The sequence below is a fragment of the Orycteropus afer genome, unplaced genomic scaffold, assembly GCF_000298275.1.
Source record: "Orycteropus afer afer isolate SDZICR_OR568_19922 unplaced genomic scaffold, OryAfe1.0 scaffold00135, whole genome shotgun sequence".
Taxonomy (NCBI): Eukaryota; Metazoa; Chordata; class Mammalia; order Tubulidentata; family Orycteropodidae; genus Orycteropus; species Orycteropus afer.
In genome coordinates, this window is record NW_006921722.1 from 6,627,761 (window position 1) to 6,640,467 (window position 12,707).

Here is a 12,707-nt window from a genome sequence, read left to right on the forward strand (position 1 = left end):
GCAGTGTTTCGTTCTGCTGTGCATGGGGTCGCTATGAGTCGGAAACGACTCGACGGCACTTAACAACAACAACAACAACAACTGCCTCAGAAACCCAAGGAGAGGTCGCTATGAGTCGGAATTGACTCAGTGGTAGTGAATGAGAAATTATCCGTAACTGTGCCCCTATGTGCTTTACTTTATATATGAATATATATGTAGCGCACAGAAACATGTATATGCATTTGCCTACAGAAACACATGTGTATACATGAACATGGGTATATTCATATGTAATTATCATATGTAATTACCTATCCACATGTAAACATATGTAACCACATACATATTTTTGGATTTTATTACTGTTGTTGCAAAATTGTATGTCTTGTGGCTTTTTTTAAATCAAACTCATCTTTTATTCTTGTGTACTTCTTAATGTTATCTTTTACCTTAGTCAAACTGCTGACTTCATCCTTATTTGGTACTGCCTTACCTATCACCAGAATTAACAAGTATCTCCTATCTAGAAAGTGATTCTCCTTTCCTCTCCCTCCCATCCCTCATAACCACCAAAGTAGGTTGCTCTCTGCATGTATACTTATTCTTGTCTTTTGTAATAGTGTAATGGTATAGTATTTGTTCTTCTGTGATTGAATTACTTCACTCAGCATAATGTCATCCAGGTTCATCCATGTTATAGTATATTTTGAGGACCCATCATTATTCTTTATATCTGCATAGTGTTCCATTGTGTGTATGTATCATAATTTATCCCTTCATCTATTGATGGGGAGTTAGGTTGTTTCCATTTTTTGCTATTATGAACAATGCTACAGTGAATGTAAAAGCAAAAACCAAACCCACTGGCATTGAGTTGATTCTGACTCATAGAGACCCTGTAGGACAGGGTGCAGCTTCCCCATGGAGTTTCCCAGGCTGTAAATCTTTAGGGAAGCAGACTGCCACATCTTTCCCCCACAGAGCAGTCAATCTCACAGTTAGAAGCTCGGCGTTTAACCACTGCACCACCAGGCTCCCTCCAATGAACATATGTGTGCATAATCTGTTCATGTCAGTAGTTTTATTTCTCTAGGATATATACCTAGAAGTGGGAATCCTGGATCATAGAGTATTTCCATTGCCAGCTCTTTGAGAGAGCATGATACCATTTTCCATAGTAGTTGGGCCAATTTACAATCCCACCAGCAGTGGAGCAGGGTTCCAAGCTCTCCACAACCTCACCAGCATTTGTTGTTTTCTGTTTGGATCAGAACCATTTTTGGAGAAGTGAAATGGTATCTCATTAGTGTTTTGATTTGCATCTCTCTCATGGCTGTTGATCATAAATATCTTTTTATGTGTTTGTTGGCCACTCCAATGTCCTCTTTGGTGAAATGTTTGTTTATGTCCTTTACCCATTTTTTAATCAGGTTGTTTGTCTTTTATTGTTGTTGAATTACTGAAGTTTTTGATATATTTTAGAGATTAGACTCTTATCGGAAGCTCTGGAAGCATAGTGCCTAAGGCACTTAACTGCTAACCAGAAGGCTGGCAGTTCAAACCTACCAGCCACTCCTCAGAAGGAAGGTTGGGCAATCTACTTCTGTAGTGAAACCACCTTGAATATCCAAGAAGGGGTCACTATGAGTCGGATCCAACTCGATGGCACATAACAACAACAATAGACTCTTATCAGGTATATCATTCCCAAAGATTTTTCCCCAATCTATAGGTTCTCTTTTAACTCTTTTGATCAAGTTTTTTGATGAGCATAAGTATTTAATTTTTAGGAAGTCCCAGTTATCTGACTTGTCTTCTGTTGCTAGTCCATTTGTAGCAGTGTTTGGGTAACCTATTACTGGGGGGGGGGAAGGCCTCACAGTTTTGTCCCTATATTATCTTCCAGGAACTTTATAATTTGGCTTTAACGTTCAGGTCTTTGATCCATTTTGAGCTGTTTTTTTTTTTTTTTTTTTTTGTATGGTGTTAGGTGTCGCTCCTGTTTCATTTTTCTGCAAATAAATATCCAGTTTTGCCAACACCATTTGTTATGTTACAGAGACTGCTCCTTCCCTATATTATCTTCCAGGAACTTTATAATTTGGCTTTAACGTTCAGGTCTTTGATCCATTTTGAGCTGTGCTTTTTTTTTTTTTTTTTTGTATGGTGTTAGGTGTCGCTCCTGTTTCATTTTTCTGCAAATAAATATCCAGTTTTGCCAACACCATTTGTTATGTTACAGAGACTGCTCCTTCCCTATTGAAAACCAGCTGCCCATAGGTTGAAGGATTTATTTCTGGGTTCTCAATTCTACTCCATTGGTCTATGCATTTGTTATTGGCCTAGGACCAGGCTGTTCTGATTACTGTGGCTCTACAATATGTTTTGAGATTCAGGAGTATGAAGTACTTTACTTTGTTGCCCTACTTTGTTCTTTGGTTATTCAGGGACTCTTTCCTTTCCATATAGAATTGGTGATATGTTTTTCCATTTTGGTAAACATTGTTGAAATTTGGATTGAGATTGTATTAAATCTGTAAATGTCTTTGTGTAGTATTGACATGTTCACAATGTTCAGTCTTGCAAGCCATAAGCATGGAATGTTTTTCCATTTATAATGGCCACTTCCAGTTTCTTGCAGTAGTGTTTTATAGTTTTCATTGTATAGGTCATTTATACCCCTGGCAAGGTTTATTTCTAGATATTTTATCCTTTTGGAAATTATTGTATTTTAATTTCCTTTTTGGAGTTCTCCTTATTAGTGGACAGGACAAAATCAGGAATTCCGCTGATTTGTGCCAATTGATCTTATTCCCTGCCACTTTGCTGAATCCTTCCATTAGATGCAATAGTTTTCTTGTGGAATCTCTGAGATTTTCTATGAAAAGAATGGTGTAGCACTATTTTATGTGATTTTTCTTTGTAGCACGAATCTCCTGCCAACATGTTCATTTATTTATTTGTCCAGCACCTGCCTCTGCTCCCCTCCCCTGTGCACTCTCAAACACAAGCTTCAGGAGAGCTGGCCTTTCATTCACTACTGAATCTCTAGCACCTAGAACAATAGAAGCAGTTGTTATCAATTGATTCTGGCTCATGGCAACCCCATGAGTTTCGAGTAGAACTGTGCTCCATAGTATTCTCAATGGCTGATTTCTCATGATTTTGGTTTTATGATGGTCAATAATTTTATTATTGTTGTTAGCCCGTGTTAGGCTGGGTTCTCTAGAGAAGCAAAACCAATAAAGCTTATACATATATATATATAGAGAGAGAGAGAGAGAGAGAGAGAGAAATTTATCTTAGGAAAATGGCTCACACACTTATAGAAGCTGGCAAGTCCCAAGTTCAAATGTCAAGCTGAAGGCTTTTCCCAACTCATGCAGCTGCAGGGGCTGAGGAGCTCAAGGTTGGCAGGCAGTATACTGGCAGTATACTCCAATGAAGGATGAATCCAAGATCTCCAGGCTGAATGGTGGATTGTTCGCTCACCGACGGTTGTAGGCAGCACAACAAGATCCCAATCCACAGAAGAGCTTCTCTTTTTCGCAGGATGTCCATAAATATATTGGAAGCAGGCCACACCCGTAAGGAAACTCCCCTTCAATGGATTGACTGCTCAAAACATATACATCTGATCTCATCATGGGAAAACCCATATTATAACTGCTTAACCCACTCAGAGTTGTGGTCCAGCCAAGTTGACACACAACTCCAACTATCACATTGCCATCCAGTTGGATCTGACTCATGGGAGCTGACCTTATATAGATTGCCAGACCTTTTTTTCCCAAGGCTCTTCAGTGTACTTGAACCTCCAACTTTTTGATTAGCAGCTGAGTGCTTAACTGTTTGCACCATCCGGGGAACACTACCTAGAACAATACTTAGCATCATATCAATAAATAGTTACTGAATGAATAAATGAATTGATTATAAATAAATAAATAAATAAATAAACTCCACAGAGTCTCTCACTTAAATAGGTTTACAATAAACAGCCAGGTTTAGTCTTAGCCGATTGCTCTGTTAGAGATATGCTGTCTGTACATCTTATTGCACACACACCCCAGCCTATGTGCGAGACAGTGAGACATTGGCAGTGAAGGAATGGAGGCTCCTTCCTTTTCTCATTTTGTCAGACTGCAGGGCCATCCTTACCTCTCACTGCACTGCAGTAAAGGAAACTAATAAATAGATGAAGTCATCATCTACATATGTCCGTTGTCTTGCAGTATCCGATGGACTTTATGGAGTAAGTGACAGAAACGAAAAGTTTGGAAAACCATAGAAGACTTCTGGGAGGAAAAAAGGAGTTGTTAGAAATCTGGTTGGAAGTTTGAAGCAAGGAGTGGAATATCATCATTTATTAGTTGTTAGCCAAATATTCATTCCCACACTCACAACAAGTCTTCAATCAAGTATCGGCATCAAGAGCTTACCCAAGGATTATCTATCATCCATCCCCATGGCAAATACAGATGCAGAAAAATCAAGCATTCCAGTTTGAACAGTAAGATTGACTTCTCTCTGCTGATAATATTTTGCATAATTTTAAAGATAATAGAATAACTTTTTGACCATGCAGGAATGTGAACATTTAAAGACTATGGTTCTAATATTTCAGATACGCAGACACTAGGGAGTAACTTAGTATAAATGTCAATATTTGAAAACATCAGCCAGAACATCCCTGTACCGAGGAGTCTCTCTCTGCTAGAATTAGGTTGGGCAACCCTGGCGTCCTGTCATTTCCTTTAATCCTTCTGTTCTGAGCTGAGCACGGATTCCTGAACTTAATTCTAATATTCTCCAGGCTATTCCCTTTTCACACCCTATTCTCAGCAGCTCTGGCTTGTCCCCTTGACTCTACACTTCAAGTCAATTTGGGTTTGACCTTCTTCTGCTTTCCTCTGGTTTTGGTTTTGTGATGCCCAGTCATCTTGCTGCTGCTGTTGTTGGTTGCTGTCAAGTTGGCCCTGACTCACAGCGGCCTTGTGTATCACAGAGTGGAACATAGTAATGCCTGACCCTGGGCTGTCTTTGTGAGAGTTGGTGTTTAAATCCATTGTTGTGGCCCTTGGGTCTTTACTGACCTTCCATCTTCCCCCATGGCACAGTGATTAAAGTGCTCAGCTAACTGAAAGGTCAGAAGTCTGAACTCACTAGCTGCTCCACAGGAGCTCTGGTAGTGTAGTACCTTGACTGCTAACGAGAAGGCTGCCGGTTCAAACCCACCAGTCACTCCTTGGAAGGAAGATGGGGCAATCTACTTCCGTAGTGATCTGCCTCAGAAACCCAAGGAGGGGTCACTTTGAGTTGGATCTGAGTCGACGGCACATAATAACAACAATAGCTGCTCCACGGGAGAGAGATGTGACAGTCTGCTTCCAAATGATTTACAGCCTTGAAAATGCTTTGGATCAGTTCTACTTTGTCTTTTAGGGTCACTGTGAGTCAGAAGAAAACTGGGCAATCTACTTCCATAGAGATACCGCCTTGGAAACCCAAGGAGGAGTCACTATGAGTCAGAATCAACTTGACGGCCATGAGATTGGAGAGTTTCTGGTGAGTCAGCATCAGCTTACCATGAGTAGGAATCAGGTTTGTTTTTTCAATTTGGTCTACTGTAACAAACATGATGTCCTTTTCTAGTGACTGATCTTTCCTGATGATACATCCAAAACAAGTGAGTTGAAGTCTCACCATCCTAACTTCTAAGGAACATTGTGGTTGTATTTCTTCTAAGACTCATTTCTTTGCCTGTCAGTCCCACTGCTCACCTGACAGTTTGTCAAACTGTGGTGCCTTGATGTTGTGCTGATGCTGGAAGCTATGCCACTGGTATTTCCAATTCCAACGGAGGGTCAGTAAAGACCCAAGGGCCACAACAATGGATTTAAACACCAACTCTCACGAAGACAGCCCAGGATCAGGCATTATTATGTTCCACTCTGTGATACACAAGGGTTACCCATGGTGGGCAGGTTTCAATGGAGTTTGCAGACTAAGACAGATTAGGACGAGAGGCTTGGTGATGTACTTCTGAAAATCAATCAATGAAAATCTCAGAAATCTAGTTGTGTGCAATAATATGGTCAAGTGAGGGATCAACCATGTCCAACTTGACCTCTGTTTGTTAAAGTGTTATAAACAAATATAAACTCCATTGTCAGCCAACATGTTCTTTGTGATGTGCCAGGATAGCCATGCCATATGAACAGCAAACCAAAAACTCAGTCTCCTTTAAGAATTTCCTTTTCAATCAAATAAAATTGATACCAAAGGTAATATAACATATTGAAGACATATGTGACTGCTCCCAAGCTCTCTAGACTTTTGACATCAATTTTAAATCATCTCTAGCAATAGAACATCAGTACTCTTTTCCCATCCTCAGTTGCAGAAGGAGTGAGTCTGGGATAAAGTTATTCCCGTCCTGGCGACCACAAGCCCTTTAGATCATGAAGTTTTGTTTTTTCAGTAGGAAGGAGGTAGAGGAAGAGGACAAAAGAAATGGACAGAACAAACAAAGCCTACAGGTGCGAGGACTGCTGGCCCAAGGATTTAAACAAACCAAACCAAATCCGTTGCCACAGAGTTGACCCTGACTCACAGTAATCCATGTGCACAGTGTAAGTGTGCTGCATAAAGTCAACGGCTGTGACTTTGCAGAAGCAATCACTAGGCTTGTCTTTCAAAGCGTCTCTAGGATTTTAACTGCCAACCTTTCAGCTGGTCAAGTGTTTAACCATTGGCATGACCTGTATTTCCTCAGGTAACCAATGTGCATACCATGCCCTGAAATGGGCTTGCCACTGTGGCTTAGAAGGACATAAGGGACTACAAAGTTGTGCATACTTTACAATAATAATCACAACTATTTTTTTTTCTGAAACTTGATGCTCTGGGTCAAAATCCTGTTCCTTTGCCCTTAATTAGGATTCTGGAGGAGGGATAGAGAACTCGTCATGAGGTTCTCTTCAGAGGAGGAGACTAGAAAGGCCCCCTTTCTACCACTGGAAGTTTTTATTGCTTCTAAAGACAAGACAACTCTTGGAATCAGAGCCTGCCCCAACACATCCCCAGTGCTGGAAAGTGAGAGACCTATGAGAATATAGATGTCTTAGAAACACATATTCATTATTAGGGCCTGAGCTCCCAGACTTAGACCTCACAGCAAGCATGGATTGTCTAAAGGAGAAACAAGAAGTGTTGCCTAATTAGCTTCCTCTTGACTTTGGGCATGGCTCACTCTTGCCAGGTCACTGAGTGCTATCAGGCAACATGCCATCAGCTTGGCTTGATTAACAAAACACAAGCTCATTGCCATCGAGTTGATTTGACTCACAGCAACCCCTCCTTGGGTTTCTGAGGCAGTATCTCTACAGAAGTAGATTGCCCAATCTTCCTTCCAAGGAGTAGCTGGTGGGTTTGAACCACTAGCCTTCTGGTTAGCAGTCAGATGTCTTGGGCACTACACCACCAGAGCTCCTTTGGCTTAATTAGCCATTGTAATTGCAGCTGGATAAATTAGTAACTTTATTTTAAGCAAATTTAAATGAGAGCATAAACGGGATTTCTAATAAATTTGAAAAGGATTAAGACGAGAAAACTAAGTATGACTGAAAACTTCCATGTACACTTGAATCAAATCAAATCAAACTTGAATCAAAAACCAGTCTAGATTTTTCATGAACTCATTGGAATCAGTTATCAATCTTGTTCATGGAAGGGTTTCTGGTCTCAGGTCACACTGTATAGGAAGCACGACTGCCCACCATCAAAGGTAAGAAGACTCTGAGGATGCTGATCTCTCATGAGGTAAGTAGGGAAAGACAAGGCTAATAGCAGAAGTCTGAAGTCTCAACTGGGGGGAGAGAAAAGGAGCATGAGGTCAATATGTACAGGTGCAAAAGTGGCCACTTCCTCAGTAGACTGTCATACCGTAACTTAACAGATTGCTTTGCTGCTATATAACATTGAGCCTGGGCATGGAGCTTGGGTTGGTGCTAAAAAGGGGGCAGAACTCATTCTGAATGTAGCATATTTGAGATCTTACTTGAAGTTCTTTTTGGTGTGGTTCTTTGTACCCACTACCTTTCTCCACCACTGATGATACTGATAGCATTTTGTATACAGAAAACTTGGGGAGGGATGACTAGCCCATCATAGAGTCAAAGTGTTGGCATAAGTTTCTACAGTAGAGACCACAGTATTGAAAGCCAAAGCTTTTAACTATAAGACTTAGGAGTTTGGAAGAGAATTTGTTTTTGGAGTTTATAAGCTTAATTGTGATTATAAAGAGACAAAAGGTCTAGAGCACATAGGCAATAGGATTTATGTGAATAGAGTGGGAAGAATGCATGATGATGTAAAGATGGCTTTCCCACATAATAGACAAGAAAGACCTCCAGCTGACTGGAGCAATAGTATCATATGTGGCTGGTTCAAGCTTGACTGCTGGTGAGTTCCCAGGAAGGGAGCTCTACCTACTTTGTCTTGGCTCAAGCGGGCTAGGGGATACAAATGGTTTCTACCCAACTACTAACTGAAATATTGGTAGATCAAACCCACTCACCAGCACTGTGGAAGAAAGTCCTGGAGATCCGCTTCCATGAAGATTACAGCCTAGAAAACCCTAAGGAGCTAAATTCTAGTCTCTAACACATGGCATTGTCATGGGTTGGAACCGACTCATTGGCAACAGGTTTTTTGTTTGTTTGTTTTCTTGGGCTCAAGGCCTTGCTGATAGGGAAATGATAGAAATCATTCTATGGAAAGTTGAGAGTAGGAAATAGAGTTGGGGGAACCTGACTTGATCTCTGAAACTGAGGAGGTTGCATGTCTTGTGGGGAAAACCGACATTGTACAGAACAGCTTCTGGAGAAAAGAAATGGTTGTGTGGTGTATTGAAGGCAGGAGGAGCCTGAGGCAGTCCCCCTCCCTCCAGGTCTTCCATGCCCCCCACCATGGAGATAACACTAAGTATTCTGTTCCTTTCAGAGAAGTGCAGAGATGCCAGGGTAGGCAGCAGAGACTTGGAGGAGAGATGCACAGTCATCACCTGGTGAGAGGGGGAGGGCTATGGTAAGCAGATGCCTTGTGGTAGTTCAGTTGGAGTGTCAACTTGGCTGGGCCTGGTTGAGTGGCTGGGCAGCTGGATGTAGTATTCTTCATGATGAGACTGGTAATCAACTCCACGGTGGAATCTACTCTGAGCAGCTGAGTAGCTGCCTTAGGGAATGTGGTCTGCTTCCCGTATATAAGGAGAAGCCTTGGGGAATGGTCTCTAGCTTATGGCATGTTTGACCCTACATGTAGCCATGTCATTGTTCAGCAGCCTGCCATGCTCTGTCAACCTTGGGACTTATAATGGACTTGAATTAATGGCCTGCCATGTGGTTTGGTAACATTGGGACTGTGCCATTTTATTTGTTGACCTTGGCCTTGTTAGCCTCAGCAGCCAGCAGCTGCTTGAGTGAAGAGATGTCTCTAGCTTCAGTGGGCCAGGAGCAAGAGGCAGAGCTGAAGCCCAAGGTCAAGGGGCTTTCACACAGCCCCTAGAGCCTGGCACTTAGAACTCAGACTTCAAGCCTCCAAACTATGAGAGAATAAACTCCTGCTTGTTAAGGGCATCCCATTTGTGGTATATTTCTTGTCAGAGCAGCACTAGGAAACCAAAACATGCCTTGATGAAGATGCAGTAAGAAGTGACAATGACACAAGTTTATCAGTTGGAGGCTAGAGTGAAGGGATGGACTGGGACCCTTGAAAAGTCACCGTGTCATGTGTGAATGCATTCTGCAGCGAATATGTCCAGTCAACCTCTGAGGTGTGAAGGTAGTCTGTGACTGTGTAGGGGGAAGAGGGATGAGATGAAATGGAGACTCAGAGATAGAAAGTATAAGACATCCTTTTCTTCCTTCTCCAGGATGAATGCCATGTTTGCTTCCTCCTCAGCATGCCTGCCCCTCTGCACACACACTGCACTGTCCTGTTCTGCACAGAGGAGTGAGGTAAGCAGGGCTAGGGAGAGCCCTCTGGGATGAGATGGTTCTTTTGGGATGCTCACAAGAAGCAGGTCACATGCTTTCATCAGAAATGATGCCCCGAAACATGGTGGACACAAAGACGAGCAGCTATTTCTCACCTCTCTTGTCCTTACCAGGACTTTCTGGGTGGCACAAATGGTTAAGCATGATGACTAACTGAAAGGCTGACGATTTTAATCCACCCCGAGGTGCCCCGTAGACGGCCCTGGTGATCTGCTTCTGAGAGTCACGGTTTGGAAAGGCCTGTGGAGCAGCTCCACTCTGCACGTCTGGGGTCGCTATGCGTCGGCATAGACTGATGGCAACCAGTGACAACACCAATGTGTCCTTATCATAGTTAGGCAGGTGTGAGGAAGCACTCCAGATGTCATCATGTGGAGGGAACTGGGGACTGAGCCGACTAAGTCTTAAGGAGAAAAATTACCCATATCTACTTCCTCAAATTGTGAAGGATTACTGGTCATGACCCTTGTATGCTGAAGTGGACCCACATGAATCTAATAAATGGTGAAAAGTTCCTGAAGTTGAAAAAAATCCTCCTAAATTATAGGGCATGGCATATACATCCTTTGCTAATACCCCTTTCTCCTTTTATTGTACTGTAGCAGAGTGAGCCATTTGTGAGCTTTTAACAGGATGTATACATCATACATAATTCAATATGTATGCTTTGAAGATCCATTTTGCATAAATTCATTTGGAAATCAAAGAAACTTGCAGCCAATGGTCACTGATGATCTCACTAAGTTAGTCCCATGTTGTTGTTGTTGTTGTTATGTGCCATTGAGTTGGACCCAACTCATAGCGACCCCTCCTTGGGTTTCCGAGGCAGTATCACTACGGAAGTAGATTACCCCATCTTCCTTCCGAGGAGTGGCTGGTGAGTTTGAACCGCCAGCCTTCTGGTTAGCAATCAAATGTCTTAGACACTATGCCACCAGAGCTCCCTAGTTGGTCCCATCGCTATGCCATAAGCTCAAATTTCACTACCATTGAAGGAGATTTTGAGGTTGATGAGAATTATCACAGGCTTTATCCACCAGTTGCAAAGCCTATGTACTAGAAAAAGTATATTAGTAAATATGAATACATTAATATGTTTTGCCATGCATATATGCCATTTAAGGTTAGTGCATTTTGAGCAATTTAAGAAGAAGAGGTGGATATAGTTGCCATATTATTCTAATTAGTACACTCCCAGGGAGATGATATTTTATAATTTAATTATCTATTCATAAAATTGCAACTATCTTTTATCTCAAAAATACTATCAAATATATAGGCTGAACAATCTTCAAGTTGATAAAAATTGTTGGTGACCATTGCTCCTACTCAAATAGACGTGCAGATCTGGTTCAGCATTTCCCACTGGGGAAGTGGTTTCTTTGGATCCCAAGAAGACCTTTGGAGGCTCTCCCAGGAATAGTCATGTTTTAACTAAAAGCTGTAAAAGATCCATGCTTTCTTTATTCGAGTCTAATTATTCTACAACAACAGTGGGGTCGGGTACAGCAAGGATCATGGAGATGGCATAGGACTGGGCAGTGTTTTATTTTGCTGTACATAGGGTTGCTGTGAGTCAGAGCTGACTTGACAGCACCTAACAACAACAACAACTTTCTACAATTACAAATCGCTGCACAGCTATGGTATTCAATAAATGTACATACATGTAAAATCTCCAAAATTCACAGCAAAATTTAAGATAGTATCATTTTCACCATTTTACAGATGAAAAAACTGAGGTTCATGGAGGTAAAATAATCTACTGCAAGAGATATACTGAATGTAGATGTGTGATTCAGGCTTAAGTCAATCTGACTCCACTGTCTTTTGCTCTCTATACTTTTAGTATAGAGAAGTATAGAGATTCTCTAGTTCCAAATTAAAATTTAAATAATACTTGGGAAAAACAAAACAAAACACTATGTCTAGTAGTTAGAGCCAGGAGAATCAAACAGAAGAATTAAGTGCTTATCAATTCAACTAAACACTTGCTGAGTACAGTGGAAATTACAGTGATGAATATAATATAGTTCCTGCCCTATAATATCTTGTATTTGTGGGAGGGTGGAGAAAAGAGATGGATGTGTGAGGCTAGTACAGAAATCACTCAAAAAACACTCAAAATTGTCATGAGAATGTAAGCAAAGTGCTTTGAGGGCCAGTTTGATGAGGATATGTGATGGGTATGTGGTAGAAGGTGTTCATTATCTTATGCTTTTCAACTTGTATATGATTAATAATTTCCATTATAAAAAGTCTGGAAAATACTACATGGAAGAAAATTCTAAATAAAAAAGATCAGGCTTACTGGTTTGATAGAAACTGGTGGAACCCCTGAGACTATGACCCTGAGACACCCTTCAAACCAGCAACTGAACTCACACCTGTGGCTCAAATTTCACCCAAACAAGATAGGCCTTTAAGGGGAACAACATCAGGGAGGTATGCACTCCTTAGAACAATCAATTGTACAAGATTAAAATGGCAGCATTTGCCCAGGGATAAAACTAAGAAGACATGAAGAGAGGCAAGAAGGATGAAGGGAAATGGTAAACACAGGAAGAAAGTGGGAAGAGTGTTGTTACATTGTAAGGATTGCAATCAATGTCACAAAGTGAAAAGTGTATGAATTAAAGAATGGAAAACCAATTTGCTCTGTGAAGT